General features: G+C 45.6%; 2 long non-coding RNA genes across 3 annotated transcripts; both read left to right on the top strand.

The window, feature by feature from the left end:
* The first annotated feature begins 497 nt into the window (after positions 1-497).
* On the top strand, positions 498-5843 carry LOC309664528. Its single transcript, XR_014265892.1, has 4 exons — positions 498-648; positions 1614-1779; positions 4850-4896; positions 5462-5843. It is a non-coding gene; the product is annotated as an uncharacterized lncRNA (long non-coding RNA).
* A 4546-nt stretch (positions 5844-10389) lies between these two features.
* LOC309664518 lies at positions 10390-24048 on the top strand. Of its 2 annotated transcripts, none has more exons than XR_014265875.1 (4): positions 10390-10571; positions 14312-14352; positions 16949-17250; positions 23088-24048. It is a non-coding gene; the product is annotated as an uncharacterized lncRNA (long non-coding RNA). The 2 variants fall into 2 exon arrangements; XR_014265876.1 differs by having other exon boundaries at positions 22472-24048.
* The last annotated feature ends 821 nt before the right edge of the window (positions 24049-24869 follow it).

Genomic DNA, 24869 nt, shown 5'->3' with positions numbered 1-24869 from the left:
TCCCAGAGAAGAATCTGTGTCCTTGCTTTTTGCAGCTTCTAGGGGCTGCCTACATTCTTTGGCTAGTGGACCCCTGCATCTTTATCTATTCCGCTGTCTCTGAAAAGATACACAAGAAACGGATTAACTGTGGTTGCTCCTGAGGAGAGGAGGGACCTGGGTGGCTGAAAGACAAAGGTTGAGGTGGGGGACTTTTCACTGCATTCCTCTGGTGTATTTTGAATTTTGAATTGCATGCACTACTGCCTATTCGAAAAATAAATAAAACCTCAACAGTAATAATAAAAATAGTCATTAACTATAAAATAATTTAATATATTGCATAATTTTACAAATATATTAAAGTTCTATATATAAAACTATATGTCAGTAACTTACTATAGTATTAATGTTGGAAAAATAAGTAAACAATCAAGCAGATGGACTGCATTTGAAGTCAGTTACTAGCTGTGTGGTCTTGGACAAGCCACTTACCCTTTCTGAGCCTCTGTTTTGCTCTGAGCACAGTGACGTCTGTTACTGGGCAAATCAAACGAGAGTCAGGTGGAGAGTGGGCGCAAGGGCTGGCACTGCGCACGCGCGCGGAGCTGGTGCCTGGGGTGCGGATCGGCTCTGGGAAGTGGGAGGTGGTGGGCAGAGGACCGGAAGGTAACAGAGCAGGGCCTTCGTGGGGAGGGTGAAGCAGCCCTGGGCCAGCAGTCCGTCCTCTGGGAAGCAGTCATTCTGGTTCCAAAGGCACCTCTAGCCCGAAAGCCTGCAGCGCTGGTCCCGCAGTGGGACTTTCTTAGTCCCTGGCCTCTTCTTGGCCTCTTTCCTTTCAGCCACCAGCAGGGTAAACGCTTTGAGTTTATACGGCCCCAGACGCCTGCCCAGGCCGAGTCCCTGATTGCTTCCTGGCGGGTGCGGGAGGACAATTGAGAAGCCAGAAGGGCTGCCGGGGCCCCTTCCCCGCGGCCCAGTGTCTCCTGAATTTCTCCTCCTTCCCGCAGTCGGGCGCCTCCTGCCGGTGCGCGAGCCGCCAGCGCCTTCCCGGCAGTTCATTCTCCGGAAGGAGAGGAGTCAGGAATCAACTAGTGGGGCAGGAGTTAGGGAAGTGGCTTCTTCCTTACCTCGTTTTGGTCGTGGGTAAAACTGAAGCACCGAAAGTTTGCGTCACAAGAGCAGGGCAGGGAGGCTGGGCTGCCGGGAAGTCCAGCCCGCGACCCACCCGGCTCAAGCTGCGCTGTCCTTTCACCTCCTAACCCACTTTTAAAAATCAAATTACGCTCACAGAGAGAACAAGCTAGTGGTTACCGGGGCGGGGGACAAACCGGGGTGGGGTAGTGAGGGTAGGATAGGCTCAAGGCTGTATTGTACAACTCTGGGAATATAGCCAATATTCTGTAATAACTGTAAGTAGAAAGTAACATTTAAAACTGTATTAAACATTTTTTTTAATGAAAAAGATAAAATTCTGTAAAGGGAAATCAAAGATGGCTTGTTTTCATCTGGTCTCTGTAGTCCCCTCCCCCCAGCCCCATACAGTTGCTCAATTGTAACCAACAAATTTATTTGTTCATAAATTAGCAGTGGGAAAATGGAAATGTCCTAACTTAATTCTTCCTTCTCTGTAGCATCCCTGACTCACTCAGACTGGCCTCCCGTAGTGCCTTGAAGAGAGCTAGATTTAGAAGAAATATTACTTCAGCTCTCAGGATGGAAAAAGATCTAGCCAGGAGGCAGAGACTCTGGAAAAGTGCTAATAAATTGTTACTGCCTGCTATTAAAAGGATCGATAAGGTAAGGCCAGAAATGACTGATGGGAGGGACTTGGGCTTTGAGAACTAAGGGGGGGAAGTGGTGCCTGACGGCTCAGAACACCTCTGGCCAGGGCAGTACCCACCTTCTTCGGCAGAACCTTGGGCAGCTTCATTCATTGCTTTGGAGATCAGTAGTCACTGATGCTGGTTATGAAGAATTAAATCAAATGTCATGTGGGGCAGTTCAGGTATCAGGGAAATTGCCTAATTTATGTCTGTAGCATTGAAGATGCACCAACATACCTCTTCTGTGATTGTATTTGGGATACTCTCATGGGACAGAATTGGGGTAGGGGCTGCTGGTTCCTTGTGAGGCTTCCCCAGGACAGGAAGGAACCCAGGTGTGCTGCTGGCTCCTGCACGCCTGCCCAGCTCGTGCATCTTGTTCCTTGAGACTTCCCTGCCTTTCTGCATGCAGGCAGCCCCCGGGGGAGGCAGTATGGGCCCCACAGCCAGACGGACACGTGGTGGGCCAGGCTCTTCTGTGGGACCAACCTCTCTTCCCGCCAGCACACCTCCCAAGATCCAAGAGGACCAATCCATGCATCCAACAGCCTGATCTTTCAGTCACACACATCTCTGGGCAGCTGTTCACTTCTTTTCCTGGCCGTCAACTGTGCCAGCAGAGAGGCCTGTGGCGGGATTCCAAAGTGCCCCAGGAGGCTTGTTAGCTGAAAGTCCTGCCTGTCTACCTCCTCCAATTCTTCCATAGAACTCCCAATCTTTAGAACCTCCAGAATGCCTTGAGCAGACCACATGTTTCTACCGACCATCCTCCCAACACAGAGAAGTGTTTGCAGTCTCAAGGATCAGCGCTGGGAATCAGCTGTCCCTGCAAAGAACAAGACCATGAAACCATGGGACATGAATGAGGTGCAAAGCGAGGGGCTGGGTCTATGGAGGGTGGCTGGGCAGGAAACTCCAGAATCTGGAAGTTGCCTGAGGATGTGCGAAAAGGCAAAATAGGCAAGTTATGTGTGGCGCCCTTGCCATCTCCTCTTCACTTTCTTTTGCACGTGCCCTTCCATGCCTAGCTCTCCTGCTCAGGGAAGCTCTGGATTTTGTTGCTACCTTTTTCCGGAGGCAGCCAGGTTCAAGGCCATTCCTTTCCCTTTCTCCCAGATTCAAACAAGCACAGCCTGCTTTCAGCAGGAGCCCAAGCTCACCAGCAGCCGGGGTGTCATGGGCTTCATGGGAAATGGTTTCACAGGCATCTGAGGAGCACTGAGTGTGCACAGTGGCCTGGGCTGCTCACATAATGACAGTTAGTGGAGCTACCACTCTCCTTACTGTGTGGGGAGCATTCTGAGTGCTAGAATTATCCCTTGCCCAGAGCTACTCAGCATTCCAGTCCTGGAGCCCAGATCTGGGCCCAAAGCCAAGCTCTGTCCTCGACACTTCTCCCCTCCTCTTCTGTAAGGGCCTCAGGAAGATGGATCTCTTAACGGGCAGTGAAGGCTCTAGACTGACAAGGGAATGCCTTAGGGGCCCAGATCCTTGACCTTTGCTGATCATGGTATGTAAAGATCACAGGAGAGCCAGGACCTGAGGAGGTTATGGCTGGGAAGTGACCAACACCAAAGACACTGGCAGCTCCTTAGATCACCCTGGGGCTGCCTGGCCTGCCGGGAACAAAGCTGGAATACTCTTGATCTAGGGAAATCCAGCCTAAAACAGCCGTTCCCCAGGTGATATAACCAGAGCCTGAACAGGGAGAGAATCACAGGCAGGCGAAGGGCCTGGCCTCTTTGAAGGGGGAGTCCAGCACGGAAAGCCCTGGGCAAGGGGTGGGAGGGGGTGGGGGGGCAGGTTGCAGACATGGAGGTGTGACCACACCAAGGCCGAGAACAGCCCTCAGGGGATCCACACTCCTGGGGTTCGCTGGACCCCGCCCAGCTTGCTGGAGGCCCAGTGCAGCGGGGAGCTCTGACGTGCCCGCGGACTTCCAGTTTGCGTTTCTACACTGCGGAGCAGCCAACTTGTGCAGCTGGCGGCGCGCCGCAAATCAAGTCGGGAAATTGCAGAGGGGTGGCCGACAGAGACAGCTGCCCATCCTCCTGCCTGGACGCTCATTTGGTGGGAGCCGAGGGTTTATGCACACGTGCCAGGGAGGGAGGGCCCTTGGGCAGCAGGGAGCAGGCTCTGGTTTGATCCTGGCGGCCCTTGCCAGTGGGCAGGGGCACAGATCGGTGAGGCTTTGGGTCCCGTAAGGTGGAACTGGTGGCCAGGCGTTTTAGGCTCTGTCCTCCACACTTGGCCTGAAGGTGTCAGCTCACACTGTGTCTGGAGAGGCTTCTTTCGGTGAGGTCTTCAAAGTCGGCCAGCCTCTCCCTCCTGGAGAGTCTCGAACCAGAGCCTGTCTCCAGCCTTTGGAGGCTATGAAACAGCCCCACTTCGGTTTTCCGAGATTCGCTGCTGGAACCGTTCACACCACTCACCACTCCACAGCCTGGGATGACACAGAGCGGCCCCCGGCAAAAGGGTCGTCACCCCAAGGGGCCTCGTAGGCAAGTGTGCCCCTGGGAGTCACGCCAGTGTGCGTGTGAGCTCCTGCAATGCCACTTACTAGTTGAGTGGCCATGGCCTAGGGACTGAATCCCTCTGAGGATGAGAATCAGAATTCCTGATTTCCTCCCTGCCTGCCTGTCCTCCTCAAATAGGTCACATTCCAGGAGTCCCCAGGCCATGCGGGTGAGAGGGATAAGGATGGAGCCTGTGAAGGGATGGGAGCGCCCATTGGTCCAGGAGAATCCAGTGTGTGGGTACCAAGCAGTTGGCATCCGGTGGACCCAGCAGGGATGGCCACCCCTTCACACCCTGCGCTGCTGAGATGCAGGGCACATCCTGCTGGGCACGCAGCTCCTGCCTCTGCAGCCAGGCCAGCCCCAGGAGGGACTAATAACAGTAATAGTGACTATAGCCACCACCTGCTGACCCTGACTCTGTGCCCGGCACTCTTACAGGCAATTTATATCTATTATAAACTCATTTAATGCTAACAACAATGGTAAGTCTTTTAATGCCCTGTACTGTTGGTATCCAATTTACAGATGGTGAAACTGAGAAGTTAAAGGACTTGTCCAAAGTCACATAGTTGGTAAGTGACAGTTCTTAGATTCAAACCAAAGCAATCCAGTTTGACTCAAGAGAGCACTTTTAAGGACTAAGCTGAGGTGTCTCTTAAAGATACAGTCAGCACCGCTGTCAGCAGGGGCCAAGTGCAGAATCATGAAGGAGCAGGTTTTGGGGACCCAAGTCTGTTCCGTGTACGGAGCGCGGGGCTCTGTCACCTCACCCCCAGTGTAGAATGGATGCTCTGGTGCCAGGTGGCGGCCAGCAGAGCTAAAGGACAGCCTACCTCTGGGGCTGGGAAGAAAGAATCCATGGAGAGCTCCTTCCCTGGGTGTTGGGCCCCTCCTGAGCCCCTCCATTCACACTGAGCTCGGTAATTCTGCTCCAAACCCTGCAATGGAACAGCACAGGCCCCTGACAAAACAGCAAACCTTGGGGAGAATAGCGGCAGAATTAGAGTAACAAATGCCTAACACTGCGGTGGGGGCTACATAAGCATTAGAATGGAAATTAACCTGGAGAAGAGAAAGTTCGAATGGACTTTAGGGACTGGGTTTTTTTTTTTTTTTTTTTTTTTTTCCATTCCATAGATTGCCTTTCAGAGAGAAAATTAAACACTAAACAGAAAGCAAATGTTCAAGGGAAGAGGGCCTCTGCTTTCCCATTGGTAGCCCGAATGCTCAGGCTGGGCCTGCCTCTGAGGTCCCCATCAGACCCGAAGCCTGGTGCCATGGCCTACATGTCCCGGCCACCTTCTGCATATACTGTGGGTGTCGGGGGTGATGAGGGCATATCTCTATATAAGTAACCTTCAGTAAAGGGAGTTGAGGCGGGACAGCCATAAGGCCATCAGCTGAAACTGTTAGAGCCACTAATTGCTGCCTGGGATGATCCAAGCTCTAAGTGGAGCTTTTATGAAGCTGCAGAATTGCCAGGGGGTCTGCAGGACCGGGGCATCCCAGCAGAGAAGCAGCAGCCGTTACACTAATCACCACGTCCTCAGCCCGCCGCCCCTCCCCACGCCTCCCCCACCGCCATTCAGTTCCCGGCCTCTCGCACCCTAATTATTCGTGGGCTGGGGGGTGGTACATGCAGAGGCCTGACTCTCATAATTATATTAAGAGCTTTTGACAGGACCAACCGTTCTGTCTTCTATTTCTGTCTTGTTGAAATTCTACTGTGCTGAAATAACTGTGAGGAGAAGGATCCATCAACCCTTTCTGGAAAACAGACGAGACAGCAGAGTTCACTGTGCACCCAGCACTCCCGTCCACAGGGAGATTTATGGCTTGTTCTCTTGACTAACAGGAAGATTGCCCAGACTGAGGTCAGGTGGGAGGTGGGAATGTCTCAGAGTTCAATGTATTGCCTTCAGTTTTATGCCAATATCAAATCATAGGGCTGAAAGTGACCTCCAGGGGGTCTCTGACCTACCCCTGTTCCTATCTCATGGGCTGGCTCTCTCTTTACACCCCTGTTCTTGTCTTGACCTGACACGTGGTAGTTTGCCTTGTCAGGTATAAAAAAAGGTTTGCGCTGGCAAAGTCAAGGCCATTGGCCAGGACCTTCAACTGGCATGTTGGCCAAGGTCCTGACTGCCTTCCATCCCCAGCCATCTGCTTCTCTGACCTCAAGGGGAGTTAGCAGTATAAGAGCATAATGGCTGACACTGCAGGACTCCTGCAGGAAGCAGTGGAGGTGGAGGCATGAGGGTAAAAGGTCAAGAAAAGCACCCTGGACAAATAGTCACCTGCTCTCACTGAAGACCCGTACAATAACCAACATTATCAATTACATACCATATGCCAATTCCTGAGTTCAGCACATAACATGGTGTATCTAATTTAAGCCTCATGACAATGCTATGAACTAAGCATTATTAGCCCATTTTGGAGATGAAGAAGTAGAGGCTCAGAGAGTTTAAGTAACGTATCCAGTGTCATATGGAGAGTTTCATGATTGGAATTGTATTTATAACTCAGTTTTGAACCCAGGCAATCCCAGGTCCTCAGACCAGCTCCTTTTATTATTATTTTGCTTTATTCATTAGCAAGTTTTGCACCCGTGCATGAGTAAGTCACATTATGAGAATCTGTGTCTCATTTTCTTCATCTGGGGCCACGTGAGCACAGACTCTGGACTCGGACCTGCGTCTCTGCCACTGCTTGCTCTGTGACCTTGGCGCCTCACAGGGTCTGCTTTCTGTCATCCAAATAGAGATAGTACCTCCCACACGATAACGTTGCCAAGCACATAATAGATGCTCAATAAATGGTGTCGTTTACCATTATTATCAATAATAATATCTCTAATTCAGTCTTATTTAACCATCCAGCTCCAACAAGAGGGATGAGTCTCTTGTACTTTATGCATTTATTTAAATGGACCTATTTAAACATTAGATGGTGGCTTCATTTGAATGGAAGCCTCTAAAGTCAGGGGCTCTCATAATTTTCTGTGAAGCCCACTCTCTCCCATTTCCTCATCTTCATAGCACCCGCCTTGTAATAGTTATCAATTGGGCCCAGATTAGGTCACAGAAGGGGTGAAACTATTGACAAGCATGTGTATAAATGCAGTCAGTCCAAACAAATATCCACAAGAAAACCCACCAAAAGCAAGGTGAATTCATTCTAACAACTTTTGAGTAGGAAAAAAAAACAAAGAAAGGGTTGGAAAGATTAGGTCCACTGGCTTTGACTAAATGCTTCACTTTGTTCTGGATGTTTTGTCCTCAGGCAAAGCCCGCAAACATTTCTGGCTGAATCTCTGCGCTTCCCGGGTTCTGCAGCTATGTCCTACGAAAAGGAAACGGTTTCTCCGAAAACCCAATAACCTGCCTCCCGCTATCCTGCCTGTAGAGTATCAGGCAAGCACCTATTTAGGCAGGAAGGGAGACAGCAAGCAGAAGGGAAGACGTTCCTCTTTAAGTGTATGAGGTCAGGTGTAGCTCCAAGAAAAATCATAATCAGGTCTTTGGAAGAAACCTCATTCCAGCACAGATGGTCCTGACTGACAAGCCCAGCCAGCCTTCAGAGTGAGCGTTGAGACAAAGCTAAAGTAACAGGACTTTCCACCAAGGTAAGAGGGTGTATTTCAAGGGGAAAAGATGTTTTAAACCTGAATATTCATACTCAAATCACTGGGCTCCCTTTGCCTTTCCTTTTTTCCTCTATTAGATTTATTTTTCTAAGGTCTACAGCAATTATCTTGAAAGGGAAATTTTAAAACACTGCACCTTGCTCATGGTCATGGGGCAATGATTTTTTTTTTTCTTTTCTAAATTGGATCACCCATTTTGTATTTATTCATCCCTCCTGCCTCCACGTCTCTCTCTCCCCAGCTCTGGGACGGGCCCAGAGACAATCACCCCCATCTTTGAGTCAGCATTGCTCTCTAGCTCCATCCCATTCTCATCCCTCCATGTCAGTGCTGGTGGGGAGATCTCAGGGCTGATACCCAAAGGCTAGAAGGCATAGGGTGCACTCACATGCCTGGGTTTGTATCCTGGCTCCCCGCTTAGAGCTGTTTGAGCTTGGGCTAGTTACTTAACCTCTCTGGGCTTCAGTTTCCTCATTGGTAAAATGAGGAATGAGAACTAGGACAATTAAGACAAACAAAGCATGCTTGCAACAGTGCCCAGCACATGAGAAGTACTGGGTGAGTGGCATCTATTATTAATAGCCATTATTAGCCATAGATTCATAATGTAATCTCATAGATCTCTCTGCTCACATCATCCCAAAGACTACCTGTGGTCATCTGGGATGATACACTTTGGGCACAAGAGCTGGGCATTGCACACCACACCGTGTGTACACACCACACAGTGTGTGCACACCACACTGTGAGATCTTAGAGAGGGGTTTCCTGAGGCCCAGAGAGGCACCTTTGCTCAACCCAGTGAGGGCCAAGACTGGAGATCAGGTGGCCTCATCCTCAGGCTGAAATTTATTAGTCAGCCTAAGATTTAAAAACTTTGGCAGAAGAAGAATCACTCTCGAGACTCAAATCACATGAAGCTGAGCCTGGGTACGTGTGTTGTGCTTAAATGAAGCAGCTTATGATGTGGGTATTCAATTGCTATAATCTGTTCTAAATTTAAGCATGCGAAACGTCAAGTTATCTCACTATTTTGCTTCAGTTAAAAAAAAAAAAGAAAGATTTAGATTTATGACTGGATGTTACAAGAACTGCTGCTTCATTTCAAATCCTGGCAGGTCCCTCCAAAGCAGCAATTGACCAAGAAGTCACTTCCTGAGCTGAAAGTCAGTGTGCTGGCCCTGGAATGAACATCAGTGCATCAGCGATAAGAGCCAAGCGCTCTCTCCTGCCATTTTGGGGTGAGGTTGAGGGGAGGCCTTGAGGCTCCAGCTGCTCCTGGCACCCCCTATGCTCCCCGTATGGCCCCCAGCCCCCTCCCCTGCGCCCCTCCCACAGAGTTCTGCCACAGAGCTCCACAGGGCATGTCTGTAAGACCTGGGATGCTACATTCCCTTGCCCTCAGACCCTTGGCAAAAGTGTACCCATCTGAAAGGGCTCCCCTGGACTTAGTGCTGGGGCCTAAGGGACAGCCTGGCTTTGGGATCCCAAGTCACTTTTAAATGGCCTTTCAATGTCTGGGAATTCAAGAAGGTACCAGGGTAGGTTAAATATGTTTCTCCTGGTTTATGTGTTCTTGGGTAACAACCTTTCAAAACATCCTTTTTCCTTATCAAATGTCTGATAAGAAAACTTCCAGATGGCTAAACATCCCCTTTAAATAGGCAAAGGAAATGGGACCTGGGAGCACTTTTTATTCACTTTCTAACCGGGTCTGGTTACCCCCTCTGTCTGGTATAGATAAGCAAACATTTACTTTTTTGTAACTTAGAGCCAAGAGGGCAGAACTCTGTTGTGTACCTGGTGCTTTCACAGCTTGAGTAAGAGTACTGTCGATCATAAATTGTCAATTGCTCCCCAACCCCAAGAGCTGTACCAAAGGCCACCTGATCTAAAGCCATCCCTGATCAATTGCCATCTCATCTCCCCATCTTAATTCTCAGCACCTGGCTCCCCGAAAGTTCTCTTGTTTGTTTAGCTACGGTCTCCAGAGCACAAGAATATAAACTCCTGACGTCAACCTTGACCACAGCCGTGTCCACGGAGCCCAGAACAGTGAGTTGTTCAACACTCAAGGCTCTTTACTGTGTTAACCCTTGTTATGCAGGAGAGGCCAGGAAACAAGTGGAGAACCAGAAGAAGAAGGAAAGCCCCACGGGGTAGGGGAACATCTGGATATCCACCAAGTAAAGGAAGCTGTTTCCAGGAGAAATCCAAGGAAGGAAAAATCCAGAGCCTGATGACAATGTGGAGGTAGAAGAGGCTAGAAGGGCTGGCTTCCTTCTTTCTGCACTGCTGGACCTACAGGAATAAACAAGAGTTTCAAGTCTCAACGGAGCTTTTCAGTCACGCTTCTCCTTCAGCAAGCTGCCTGATGTTCACGTGATCGTCTCTCACATCCTCTGAGCCCAGCAATAGTCTCAAACCGGCTGCTGGAATCCATCCTTCGGTCTGCTCCCATCGCCCCTCATCATAGCCACAGGTGCTGTGGCATCAAAGGCCACACTGGACAGTGTTGGGAGCGTAACAAACCCTGTGGGTGGCCATGCCGCCTACCTAAACTGATAAGACGGCTCCATGGACTTCACACACTGAGATGTAAGTCAAGGAAGAGCCCACAGAGGGGAGGAGGGAGTTAGGCCTGGGGACAGTGCTCAGGAGCACTGCCAGATGCAGCCAGGAGGGGCTTTGAGCAGTGGATTGGTCAGCTCAGGCTGCGGAACAAAAGACCATAGACTCAGTGGCTTAAACAACGGAAATTGATTTCTCAGTTCTGGAGGAAGGAAGTCCAAGATCAGGTGCCAACAGGTTTGGTTTCTTCTGAGACCTCTGTCCTTGGCTCACAGATGGCCACCTTCTCACTGTGTCCTCACAAGGTGTCTCCTCTGTGCATGCACCTCTCTGGTGTTTCTCTGCATGTCCAAGTTTCCTCATTTTATAAGGACATCAGTCATATTGGATTATAGCCCATCCTATTGACCTCATTTTAACTTAATCACCTCTCTAAAGACTATCTCCAATCACATTCAGAAGTACTGAGGGTTAGGATTCAGCATATGAATTTAGGGAGGACACAGTTTAGCCCATAATAAGCAGTGTAGGAGCATGGAACCATGGGCACCACGGGCTTTGGAGGTTTGAAAGGATGGGCGGTGGAAAAGAAAGATTCAGTAGCAATTAGAACCAAGGGTGAAGTCCGGAGTTTAAAACCACCAGTTAGAATTGGGATCGTGTTACGGGTTGACTTGTTCCCCCTCCCTCTCCCAAATATCTTGAAATCCTATCCTCTAGAACCCCAGAATGTGACCTTATTTGGACATAGAGTCTTTACATGGGTAATCAAGTTAAAATGAGGTTATTAGGGTGGGTCCTAATCAAATGTGACTGATGTCCTTATAAAAAGGGGAAATTTGGACACAGAGAGACACACAGAGAAGGAAGGTGATGTGAACATGGAGGACCAGAAGGAGCAATCTACGAGCCAAGGAATGCCGAAAATTGCCAGCAAACTACCAGAAGCTGTGTAGACGAGTAAGGATTCCCCTACAGTTTTCAAAGGGAGCATTGTTTTTTGACCTCATAATCTAGATATTATTTTTTATAACATCAATGTAAGATTTTTCCAAATTCAGAATTTTTAAAAAATTTTGCTTACCCTTCTTTCTTGTATCTCAGACCTATTGAGGATTCTTTTTTTTTTTTCCTCTCTTTCTCTTTCTGTCTCTCTTTATAGTATAGACTTCAGAATTTCAATTAGTAAGCGTTTGGAGGTCAACTTCCTCAGTGTTTATCTGAAAATGTCTTTATTTTGCCTTTGTTCTTGAGAAGTAGTTCTGCTAAGTATATCTATCTAGCTTGACAACTATCTTATCTGAGCATACTGAAGATATTGTCTTACTATTTTCTGACTTCCATTGTTGCTGCTAAGTCAGCTGTCAGTCTAATTATTACTTGTTTGTGGTTATCTTTCCTTTCTCACTGGCTGTCTTAAAGATGTCATTGCCTCTGATTTCTGCAGTTTTGCTATGATGTGTCTAAGTACGTTCTTTTGTCTACCTTCTTATTAGTTATTCTGCTTGGAAATCATAGGGCTTCCTGACTGAAGATTTGTGTCTTTCATAGTATTTGGAAAATTTCTCTCTCTCTCTCTGTCTCTGGGAGAGGAGATATGCTAATCAACTTTTTATTTTAAAACAATTTTAGGTTTACAGAAGCACAAAGATAGTGTAAAGATAGAAGGTAGTACATATACCCCACACCCAATTTCCCCTATTATTAACATTTTACATTACTAAGGGGCAGTCTCGTTTGCTTTAAAATTCTGCTTCTAACCAGTTCTCTTTGTCCTCTTCTTCTATAACTCTCATTAGATGTATATTGTCATTTTTAGTCTATCTTAAATGTTTGCTAACCATTCTTTCATATTTTCTATCTCTTTTGACACCTCTTCTTCCATGTAATTTATTTAGACCTATCTTCCAGTTCACCAATTCTCTCTTCAGCTGTGTCCAAACTGCTGTTTAACCCATTGATTAGTATTTTATATTTCATTTATGATAGTCTTTACTTCTATAAGTTCTACTGGATATTTTTCAAATTTCATCTGAACATTATCACTTTGATACCTGCTGCTCCTTACTAGTGTCTTTAATTCCTACTTTGTTTCGTTAATCAGGTTGTATTCTATATTTCATAATCCCAGTATCTGAAGTCTTTGTAGTTCTGGTCTTTATTTTTTATTCTGACTCTTATTCATTAAATATTGTTTCATTTTCTCTTTTGTGATTTTTTTTTTTGTAAATGCATGTTTGTTGCCACTCTATCAGTGAAAATTAAGGCCTGGGTTGAGAGCATGACTTGTGTTTGCTTATGCCAAATGGGGGAACAACAGCCAAGAGTCACCTAAGTGACAATACTTGGGTTGGGAGAGGGGGTTACTTGTCTAAGTTCAAGACAGACAGTTGTCCCTGTTGTTTGTCTCTGAGTGCCATAATGGTTCTTGCATTTCTAATTTCCCTTTCCTCTGTGGGTGTAACTCTTTTTAAAACCTATAAATACTTGTGGTGGCCTTTGATCTGCCTCCCCCCTTTGAATCCATCCCCCTGGGCACTAATGTTCTAGACCAGTGGGATGCACACAATGCCCCCAGGGTTCACTTGCTTCTGTATTGTGCTGACTTACCTTCCTGGATTCCTGCAGCAGTTCTGCACCTGGCCACCACCACAATGCTCTCTAAACCACACATAATGTGTATACTTTATATTTATTACAAAACACTCCCTAAAATATATAATCATGTACATATTTAAATGACATATATTATATATACATGTTTATGAATATATACAATTGAACAGTTATTATTATGCTGAAGAAGATATGGAAGGAGAAGGAAAGAAGGATGAGTTCATTCATACTAGGGCAGCAACAGCAAAATAAGACAGACAATGATTTGCCCAATATATTTACACTCATGAGGTAGGAGCATGAGTGGGATACCTGTTTTAGCATCTGACACCTTGTTAAGGTAAATAAGAAAAATTTCATTAAGAATTCCAAACATGCCAGCAATAATTTTTGGATGCCATGGTTTCCACACAACGGAGGGAAGAGGAAGGCTGGGAGGATGGCAGGGCAGCTTCCCTGTGCTACTGACTTTGCCAGCACTTGAGCCCTGGCAGGGAGTTAGAAAAAGCTGATGTTAGCAACCTCAGGCATATGACTAACAAACATTCCCAACACTTCTTAATCCACTTCTTAGTTCTCTTTCCAATCACACTCAGCAAACTTGCACTTTTACCTTCATAGCTCATTATCTGAGTTACCATTGTTCCTGTTTCTCTCAAAGTCGGTCTCCAATTCTCAGAATCTCTCTTCTCAGCTCTCCTGACAGCCCTTTTCATAGATATATAAATGTATTTCTCCTAGTTCTTCTTTGGCTCTGTGTGCCCAGGTGACCAAGGCAACACATGGCTATAGAAGTGACTATCCCTGAAATGGGGTCAGGTGATGAGAAAGTGAGTGTGTTTAGGCCTTAATGCCTGGGGATACAATGGCATCCTATCTTTATGTGTGATCTGAAGTCAGCTTGCCTTTGAATGAGACAGGTCTGAACCATCACTGGTGCTGAAATAAACTCTTTGTTTACTCCAAGCCACCAAGGAACACACATTTAGCTCATCGCTGTTGAGAACGCTGGATCCCTGTGACAGTCAAAGAGGCTTCACTTTTGGCAATGAATGGAGGCTCTGCCATGGTGATGATGGTCCATGACTTTTATCTTCCATTTGTGGCTTCTCAAAGCCGAAGCCCTGGTGAACTTTTCCTCTCTCTTCTAGGTCATGAAGAGGAAACCTGGATTCTAGATGACTGCAAAGAGGTAAAATATCTCCAAAAGATAAAATTCTTTACTTCTTTCCAAAAGATTTTAGTAACAGAATGGTGCTGTATTTTGTGAAATCATATTACAAAATGAATTTTGCTAAAATGGAGACAAAAACAGACTAACAGCAATAAAAGCATAGCTTACCTTAAGAAACAAAAATAAAGGTATCCTGTATTGGCCATTTGTAAACTTTTATAAATTCTCTGTTTATGTCATTTTAAAATCCTTTTTTTCTTAAAGTTTTTTTTTTTTTTTTTTTCTTCAAGGTTCATTCATGTTATATTTATTTATTTATTTATGGCTGTGTTGGGTCTTCGTTTCTGTGCGAGGGCCTTCTCCAGTTGCGGCAAGCGGGGGCCACTCTTCATCGCGGTGCGCGGGCCTCTCACTATCGCGGCCTCTCTTGTTGCGGAGCACAGGCTCCAGACGCGCAGGCTCAGCAATTGTGGCTCACGGACCCAGCCGCTCCGCGGCATGTGGGATCCTCCCAGACCAGGGCTCGAACCCGTGTCCCCTGCATTGGCAGGCAGACTCTCAACCACTGCGCCACCAGGGAAGCGCCCCTCCTTTTTTTCTTTTAGATTATCTTTTTAAAAAAATTCACCTTTCTTACTGATCTCCATCTATGCGGATAATATTCTCCAACTTGGTGGCTTAAAAAAAACAAAGACTTTTTTCTTTCTTTACTAGAGAAGTTTTAAATTTTATAAGCTCAAATCTGTCAATCTTTTTCTTTATGCCTCCTGAATTTTTTGGTTTTTGTTTGTCTTGTTTAGGAAGGCCTTTCTTATCTCAAGATTACAAAGAGATATTCTAATCATCTAGGTTTTCTTTTTACATCTTGATCTTTAATCTACCTGGAATTTATTTCTGTGTATGGTATGGGATAAGGATCCAACTTAATTTTTTTCCCTTTATGAGTATCCCTCATTGCTCCTTCCTGGCCTGTTTGGCTGCCTTGAAAAGATAAGCCTGGAAATAATCAGCCCGCAAGGTATTCCTGAAATCAGCAGCAGGATTCCATTCTGTTCTAACTACATAAGTGGTTAGGGTTATTTTCAAGCGGAAAGAGTGCAAGTGAAACCAACCATGAATGCTTAGTTGTAACAACATGAATAACTTGCTGGTTTTCTTCCAGAAGATGCTCTGACCATAGGGCTCTACCACCTCAAATTCATTTCCTTTCAATTTTAGAAGGAATTATTATACATTTGCTTTATACCTTGAACATTGGGAATGATCATACAACATACCTCCCCTATGCTCAAAATGCTTAGTCTTATGGGAAAACCAATTATATATCAATATGTATCTATATCTATATAATATAAATATATACACATGCAGCTGAGTTGAATAAACACTCTAAGGCAGTATATATTAATGCACTATGACGCGCTAGTGAATGCCTATCTCCCCTCCAAGTCCCCGAGAGGGTAGGATGGTGTCACTGTCGTTTTCATTTGCCTGGAACAAAGTAGGAGATTGGTAAACGTAGGTTGAATGGAATTGAAATAGCAGATAGCATCGGAACTGAGAGAAGAGAGAAATCTTCATATTTAATAAAGGTCAGAGGATGTTTCCTAGAGGCGACACTGTGCTGGCCCTAACGATCTGGAGAGATAGAAAAGAGGAGGGAGGGGCTGCCAGGGTCATCTGACCCTGAGTATTGTCTCCCTTGGAACCAATTTTCTCTGTTCTCACATATTAGTTCAGGTTGTCTGGGGGGGAATTGAAAAGGTGCAAACATGGTGTTGATCTCTCTCAATCATCAAATGCTCCCAGAGCCCCGTAGCTTTTCAAACCCGTGGAAATAGATTCTCTGGGACCAACGTCCCTACTGACGCTCCTCTTTGCAGGAACGACCAGCCGAGTGTGAGGCGCACGCGGGAATCCATCTGACACAGGGCTTTAGCGCCGTGAGTACACACCGTGCTCACAGAGCAGAAGATACGAAACACCCTTGGCCGTCTCATCAGAAGCCCGAGTCTGACCTCTCCTCCCAGAGCCAGTGCTAGTGTCAGTCACCAAAGAGCAGCGGGTTTTCTGCCCGAGCACAGGAGCGACACAGCTGGCCCTGGAGATGCTGACCCTTCAGGTCAGCCCTGAGGAGGACAAGGAAACGAGGCTGAAGACAAAAGAATGGCCCCAAGCCCACCCCCTAAGTCAGAGCCCCCCGAATTTGCCTGGCACATTTCCTGGGACCTCAGGACACTGGGACAAGGAGACACGTGGCTGTGACCTAGGCCAGGAGAATACAGGTTCATGCAGACCAAGCTCCTCTGCACCCTTCTCTGCTAACGAGGACCCTGTGCCCAGCCTGTTGGAGCAGAAAGGTGGAAAATCAGACACCCTCCTGGCCTCCCACGGGCGAGAGGATGCTTCATGGAAGGCCCGGGGCAAGATGAGCTTTCCTCTCTCTTGAAGGGTGCTATTGAGCCCGCCCAGCTCTGCAGGGAAAGGGTCTCATTTCCAAAATGACCATTGGTGATTTTTCTGTTTTAAATTAGATTTAGCAGAGTGGCTTTTGGCATTCACTTACCCTCTTCTGTTTTCCTTCTCTCCTACTGGAAATGTGGGACTGAACCAGGATTGTGAACACGGCATGGCTATACGGGGGCTGGGGTTCTCCGACCCGCACCTTTCCTGCTTTTGCTGAGCTCTGCTTGAAGCCAACCTCCCGCCATCAACGCATGTACTGAAAGCAGAATTTGTCTTCTGAAACCTCCTGGGCCAAGATTTCCCCAAATTGCTGGCATATTAAAACGAAGCCGCCCTGTGAAATACCGAGCGGGGATCCAAGGCCACAGTCAAGTTCACCTGCCCCACCTGTCTCTAAGCCATGCCCCTGGCCTCCACACTCATCACTGGGGGCGACCTCTCCGTTCTGGGGTGAGTCTCCCCAGCTCCGAGATCCTGCTCACGACCCTTCTGTGAGTCCTTGACTACGGTGGCTCTAGCCCTTCCTCTCCAGGCCACACTAGCCACCACCAGCTCCAGGTTAAACCATCCTCCAAACTGCAGTCCCCTTGCCTATAAAATGGGGATTGCACTTATACCTGCCTCCAGGATGGTCTTGAGACTGGGGTGACAAAATGACTGGAAAGCCCTTACACTCTACCCCATACACATAGCACGTGTGGAAAAAGTACATGTGGACCGTGGCCATGTTCCCCACCCTCTCATCCCATTTTGGCCTTTAAGATATCTTTTGGAAATTTTGAGTTTATGTAAATCAGAAGAATACATTCTAGCCCTCTCCCCCCTCCTCGGAAGCAGTAGGGGCGCCTCCTTCTCCTTGGCAATCTGCAAGATACACCCTCTGTCCCTGGTACTCAGAGACTCCGGGAAGGTCTGATACCTGTCCCCGAGACCCTGTCCTCACACCTCTGTCCCCCTTGATCTCCAGCCTGCTGTTCTGAGCACAGGCTTTTCTCTGCATGTCAGGAGTAGGGCTTTCGAGGGGGACAGAACACCTCACTCAGGAACTTGGCTACCTTCTGGCACTAGCCCAAGGAAAACCTTCCTTCCTGCCAGGGTCCCACCACAAAGAGAAGAAAGACGAATTCACCCAGTACTTACTGAGCATCTCCCCTGTGCCCGGCACTGTCTAGGAACTGAGGAAACATCAGTGCACAAAACAGACAGATATTCCTGCCCTTGTGGAGCTTATGTTATAGCAGGGGAGGGCAGTGGGGACAATAAACACATATTATGAATAAACAGAAAAAAGTTAACACAAATTAATCTTTTAGCAGATCATCCCACCACACTGGCATACCCCCAATTTAAAATATATGTACTTTTTTCCAGTGGTGGTTTAATTCAGATCATAATGGCCTTGATGACTGCCCTCCTAAGACCAGTGGGGCTGGTCATAGAGTTCAGCAGAGATTTGTTTAAGCTTCTCTTTTTAAAAAATCCATGAGCAGGCCCAGGAAAACCTCCCCTATACCCACAGTCACATGTGAGAAAGGTCGACCTTATACAAACGTTTGACTAAAATTTGCAAGACTGAAACTGGAGAGAATGCAAGTACCAATATAAAAGGCATTCTCATGAGAAGCCTGGTTCAAAAGCTTTAAAAAGAAACGTTCTGCACAATATAATACACCAAGAAAAAGAATCTGCCTCAGCAGATCTCTACCCTGCAGCAATTTTCCCCAAGCTACTGAAGCAGGTTCTGTGGTAGGTTGCCTGAAGGAGAAGGCGTGTCCTTCGAAACCAAAGAATCCTGTGCATTGAGAGGCAAATTTCTTCTAGACCTTCATTTGCTGTAAGTATTTACATGCAAACACACACACATACACGCACACACAACCAGCTAGCTAAAATGTTTCTTCTTCTTTTTTAATGTTTTTTAACAGATTTTTTTGATGTGGACCATTTTTAAAGTCTTTATTGAATTTGTTCCAATATTGCTTCTGTTTTATGTTTTGGTGTTTTGGCCGGGAGGCATGTGGGATCTTAGCTGCCCGACCAGGGATGGAATCCATACCCCCTGCATCGGAAGGTGACGTCTTAACCACTGGACCGCCAGGGAAGTCCCTTAAAATGTTTCTTCTAATCCCCATTTTTTTTTTAAAATTTATTTATTTATTTATTTTTGGCTGTGTGGGTCTTCGTTTCTGTGCGAGGGCTTTCTCTAGTTGTGGCAAGCGGGGGCCACTCTTCATCGCGATGCGCGGGCCTCTCACTATCGTGGCCTCTCTTGTTGCAGAGCACAGGCTCCAGACGCGCAGGCTCAGTAGTTGTGGCTCACGGGCCTAGTTGCTCCGCGGCATGTGGGATCTTCCCAGACCAGGGCTCGAACCCGTGTCCCCTGCATTAGCAGGCAGACTCTCAACCACTGTGCCACCAGGGAAGCCCCTCCCCATTTTTTAAAAAATTAATTAATTAATTTATTTATTTATGGCTGTGTTGGGTCTTCATTTCTGTGCGAGGGCTTTCTCTAGTTGCGGCAAGCGGGGGCCACTCTTCATTGCGGTGCGTGGGCCTCTCACTATCGTGGCCTCTCTTGTTGCGGAGCACAGGCTCCAGACCCACAGGCTCAGTAGTTGTGGCTCACGGGCCTAGTTGTTCCGTGGCATGTGGGATCTTCCCAGACCAGGGCTTGAACCCGTGTCCCCTGCATTAGCAGGCAGACTCTCAACCACTGTGCCACCAGGGAAGCCCCTCCCCATTTTTTATGAGAACTTGATCTTTCCTTCAGAGATTCTGCCTGCTGTGGAACACTCTTGTTTCCAGATCTGTCCTTAGCTGATGTTTCTTGCCCTTTAGGAGGCAACATGCTAAAGGATGCTATCCTTTAGCATCCCCTCCTGAGATGCCTTTCCTGACTAGTCTAGGACATACCCTTCAGACCATACTCCCCACCCACCCTCTGACTCCCTTTTAGAAGGGAAGGCAGAACTAAATATCATTTATTTAGTTTTATCAGAACTAAATATAATTGGAAATGATCTCTTTCACTCATTGATTCCTTTGCTCACTTGTTTGTTGTATGTCTGCTTCCACTGGAAGATAAGCTTCATGGGAACAGAAAGCTTATCTTGCTCACTCCCCAGCTCCTAAAACAGTGTTTGGGAAGAGCAAATGTTCAATAAACATGTGCTGAATGAACACATGAAAACCTGCCAGACTTCATTTAGCAAAGCAGCTTTGATTTTGCTGCTACCTCAAGTGGACATCTTATTTCCCTTCCTTTTATCAGCAGTCCAGTGTTCTGTCTCCACTTTCGATCACTCCTTCCTCAGTCTGGCTTCATGCCTGACCCCATCGCCTCCATAAAGCAGATCTCTTGAAGGTCAGCCATGTCTCCTTCAACGTCAGACTCAGCGGTCTTTCCTTGGCCTCGGCTGTTTTTGACTTATCTCCAGATTTGGTAGTGAGGAACCTTCCTGAGATGCTTCTCATGAATGTGGCCCTAGTAAACTGAGCCCTTTGCTTTTCTATGTGTTTTTATTTTGCCTCTATAAGTATGTGTTCTTCCTATGTATTCCTTAAGTTTCTGTCCTTAGAGTTTTGCTTTCCACTCTCCTCTTTACATCAAAGATGGTATCTACTGCTCTGTCTTCATCAAGGGTCTCAGTCTTAGATGATACATATGGGAGTCAGAGCAGCAGTTGCACAGATAGCAGTTCTTTGGCCCTAGGCACATGTAGGATTATTTATCCACATTCTCCTGATCTCAAGGATGATCACATGACTTGCTTTTGCCAATGAAATGTGAGGGGGAAAAAAGGCATGTGACACTTCTGGGCAGCAGTTTTTTTTTTTTTTTTTTTTTGTATTGGTAATAGCTGTATTTGAAAGTTCCCCATTGATACATGAGGTCTGGATTACAACTTATATACAATAAGTGATTTCCAAAAAAGTAAAGAAAGAGAAGGGAAGGAAAGAAGGAAAGAAAGGAGGGAAGGAGGGAAGGAAGGAGGGAGGGAGGGTAGAAAAGGAAACCTATATTCATAGACATCATAATATGGGATGTTTATTTCCAAGAGAGATTCTACTGCTGCTATCGTGCACAAGAAGCAGCACAAATTAACACGAGATTAAAATTTGCTCAACTTTCTAACTGGCTCCTGGTTGTCCATGTTCCCCTTGCCCAGTCTCCATGATCATTGAGAATACACTGAAATGGAGCCTCCATGAAACTGCGTCCCTGATGAACAGTCTCCTTGCTGAATTGCGGTGGCCATGGTGTGTGAGTTATAAATAAGCACGATTGTTTCAAGTCACTAGGATTTTTAGTGCTGCTTGTTAAGGCAGCATAAGCTGGCCTATTCTGACTTTCTTCTGAAGTTCAGTCCCCACGTCTCCAGCTGCTTTTAAGATTTCCATCTGGCTTTACTTACAGAAGTATAAGCCTAACATGTCTATACTTGTATTTATCATTTTCTTCCCCAACTCTACAACATACCACTCCCCCTGACTTTTCTATTTTGGTTAATGGTACCAACACTCTTCTCAAAACCTAAACTTTATACAATCGGTTACCATATTTTGTCTCTCCTTCATTTATACCCCACTTTTTTGTTCCCACGGGTGCCTCCTGGGTCTTGCCTTGATTAGTACACTCGTGGGTCAGTCCTATACTAGTACACCTCTTGAGTCATCTCACTGCTTCCATTAACTCTTCTTCCTTTGTCATGGGCCATTCATGAATGTGATAAAGGTAGATTCCAGATCATATTATTCCTTTGTTCAAAAACGTCAATGTGCCGCCGTTGTCTACTGAATCAACTCTCAATCCTGGATCTAGCATTTACAACCCCTTTTTTCTCACCTCTAATCTCCTCTCCCACTATCCCTTTGCATGGATCTTACATGAGCAGTGAACCCCTTAACTCACTATGAATGGGATATACTCTGAGCTAGTTTGCCTCTGGTGCACTTAGAATTAATTCCCTGTCCTTGCTTTTCTTCCCATATGCTTGTCAAAACCCAAGTCCACCTTTGAAATCCTGCTGAGATACCACTTTCTTCATAGAACCTTCTCTGATCGTTCCAACCAAAAAGCGACTCCGCTCTCTTCTGAGCCCTCAGCTACTTGCCCTGCTCCACTTCTTGCTGCCACAGTAATTTCTGCAGAAGTCTCATCTCCTCTACAGTAACCTTTTCTCCTTGAAGTCACCATAGCCTGAACACCTTTGGCTTCCACACAGAGCACAGGTCCTAACTTTTGTTGTTTTCCCATAAACATTAGTTGAGTGAAGAAGCACCAGGGCATGGCCTCAGTTCACAGAAAAGCTGTGTGACTAAGCAAAGTGAATGCATGTGGGAATTTCACAATTTGACAAAATGGAGAGCTATATCAAGTCTAGGCAATAATTAGTGTTATTGTTGGTTTTTGGTTTTGCATCTATTAAAAAATGGGCCATCACTGGGCTATGAAATTTGTTGTGAATTAGAAATGTACTGCGGGTGATAATGACCACCTAAATATTAGAAACATCTGTGGCTCACCATCATTAGCTTTTCCCAGTGTAGTTTATGAAAGAAATACTGTCAGATCCCAACTGTATACTTAAGACTGTTTATTTATAGCACAGTAAGTGCTGGAGAAGTAACTGGAAACCCTCAAATCTCCCTCTTATCATTTTTTTTCCAGGAAAAATCCTTATTACTGAAATGGCTCCTTTATAACCTTCTCCTTGATCTGGGATATCAGCTTCTCACCATCTAACTCTGGGAATACAGATGACATAGTGTTGTAAAGTAATGAGTGACCACAGAGCCGATGACTCTCTAAAGATGAGAAACATAAATACAGACCAACATAAACATGAACTTGCTCTGAGAACTTTCCACATCAGTAGTTCTTAAAAGTGTAGTCCACAGACCAGCAGCACCAGTAGCACCTGGACCCTTTTTGGAAATGCAAATTATTGAGCCCTTTCTCAGACCTACCAAATCAGAAACTCTGGCAATGGGGCCTAGACATTTGCATTTTAACAAGGTCTTCTTGGTGATTCTGATGGGCACTGAAGTCTGAGAACCACTGCTCTATATCATCTGTTAAGACATAAGGTCAAGAGAACTGAGTAAATTCTATTGGGTGGGCCAAAAATTGCCTTCGTTTTTAAAGTAAAAAAGCAAAAGACACATTTTTCATTTTCACCAAGAACTTTATTGAACAACGTATTCACTGTTTTGTTCCACTACTTTCTGCTGTTTTTCAGGTAACTTCATAATTCCATCTTCCCAAAACTTTTAATCTTTTTCAGCAAAGAACTGTTCCAGGTGCCTTATACAGTCTTCCAGGGAATTGACATTTTTTCCATTAAGAGAATTTTGTAAAGACCAAAATAAATGGAAATCCGAAGGTGCAATGTCTGGTGAATACGGCAGATGAATCAGAACTTCCCAGCCAAGCTGTAACAGTTTTTGCCTGGTCATCAAAGAAACATGTGGTCTTGCGTTATCCTGATGGAAGATTATGCGTTTTCCGTTGACTAATTCTGGATGCTTTTCGTCGAGTGCTGCTTTCAGTTGGTCTAATTGGGAGCAGTACTTGTTGGAATTAATCGTTTGGTTTTCCGGAAGGAGCTCATAATAGAGGACTCCCTTCCAGTCCCACCATATACACAACATCACCTTATTTGGATGAAGACCGGCCTTTGGTGTGGTAGGTGGTTGTTCATTTCGCTTGCCCCACGATCTCTTCTGTTCCACATTATTGTACACTATCCACTTTTCATCACCCGTCACAATTTGTTTTAAAAATGGAACATTTTCATTACGTTTAAGTAGAAAATTGCATGCGGAAATACAGTCAAGAAGGTGTTTTTCACTTAACTTAGGTGGAACCCAAACATCAAAGTAATTAACATAACCAAGCTGGTGCAAATGATTTCAACACTTGATTTGGATATTTTGAGTATGTCAGCTACCTCCTGCGTGGTATAACGTTGATTGCTCTCAATTAATGTCTCGATTTGATTGCTATCAACTTCAAGTGGTCTACCCAACCGTGGAACATCGTCCGGTGAGAAATCTCCAGCACGAAACTTCGCAAACCACTTTTGACACGTTCGATCAGTCACAGCACCTTCTCCATACACTGCACAAATTGTTTTTGCATTTCTGTTGCATTTTTACCTTTTTTGAAATCATAAAGCATAATATGCCAAAAATGTTGCTTTTTTTCTTCCATCTTCAATATTAAAATGGCTACACAAAATTTCACCAATTTTGATAAGTTTTTAAAAAATGCACGTGGATATGACAGCTGTCACATACAATCTAACAAAATTGTTTTGAATGAAGTTAAAGACAGTTAAGTGCTACTAAAGCCATCTTATGGAAAAAAACGTGTCTCTAGCTTTTAGATTGCTCATCTGTTCTTAATATATTAGGCCTATGCCTGCACTGACACAGAGTGTGTGTGTGTGTGTGTGTGTGTGTGTGTATTTAATGAAAATATTGGTATGAACATTTTTGATAAAATATTGATGTCATGGCTTGACAAATATTCTGAATTATATATTATGTTACAGTTTTAGCTTGTCTCTTGGGTTAAATACTCATTCAAAGCAGCTTAAATTGGGGGTAGGGGGTTAATGTGAGGAATCAGGTGAAGTGATTAGGAGACCCCTTGGATATCTAAGAAGAGGAGATCTCAAATAGGGTGGAGGCTCACACAGTCTGTAGCTGACAGATGGTTCTGAATTCAAGACTGATCAAAGCATCCTGGCAGAGCTATAATGCTACGCCATGACTGTGATGCAATTACAGTGTTATATGTCTGCTTTTTTAAAAATCCTACTATCAATTAACTTCCTCTATTTAATCATGTTTTTTGTGATCCACAATTTTGGGTTGTAGGGCTAATTCTTTCCATGTTTTTCTTTTGAGAGAAAGAGTATGATACGTTCAGCTTATCTTTTGGCTGCCACATTACTGGTTATTTCTGGTGAGAGTCAAATACTTAATAACTAATACAAGGCAGACCTCAACCAATCAGAATGGAGAATCAACCTACTAGAAGAGGGTGCCAACGAATTAGA

The sequence above is a fragment of the Balaenoptera physalus genome (assembly GCF_965194825.1).
Source record: "Balaenoptera physalus genome assembly, chromosome: 7".
Classification (NCBI taxonomy): domain Eukaryota; kingdom Metazoa; phylum Chordata; class Mammalia; order Artiodactyla; family Balaenopteridae; genus Balaenoptera; species Balaenoptera physalus.
This window is presented reverse-complemented; position numbering and strand designations above follow the sequence as displayed.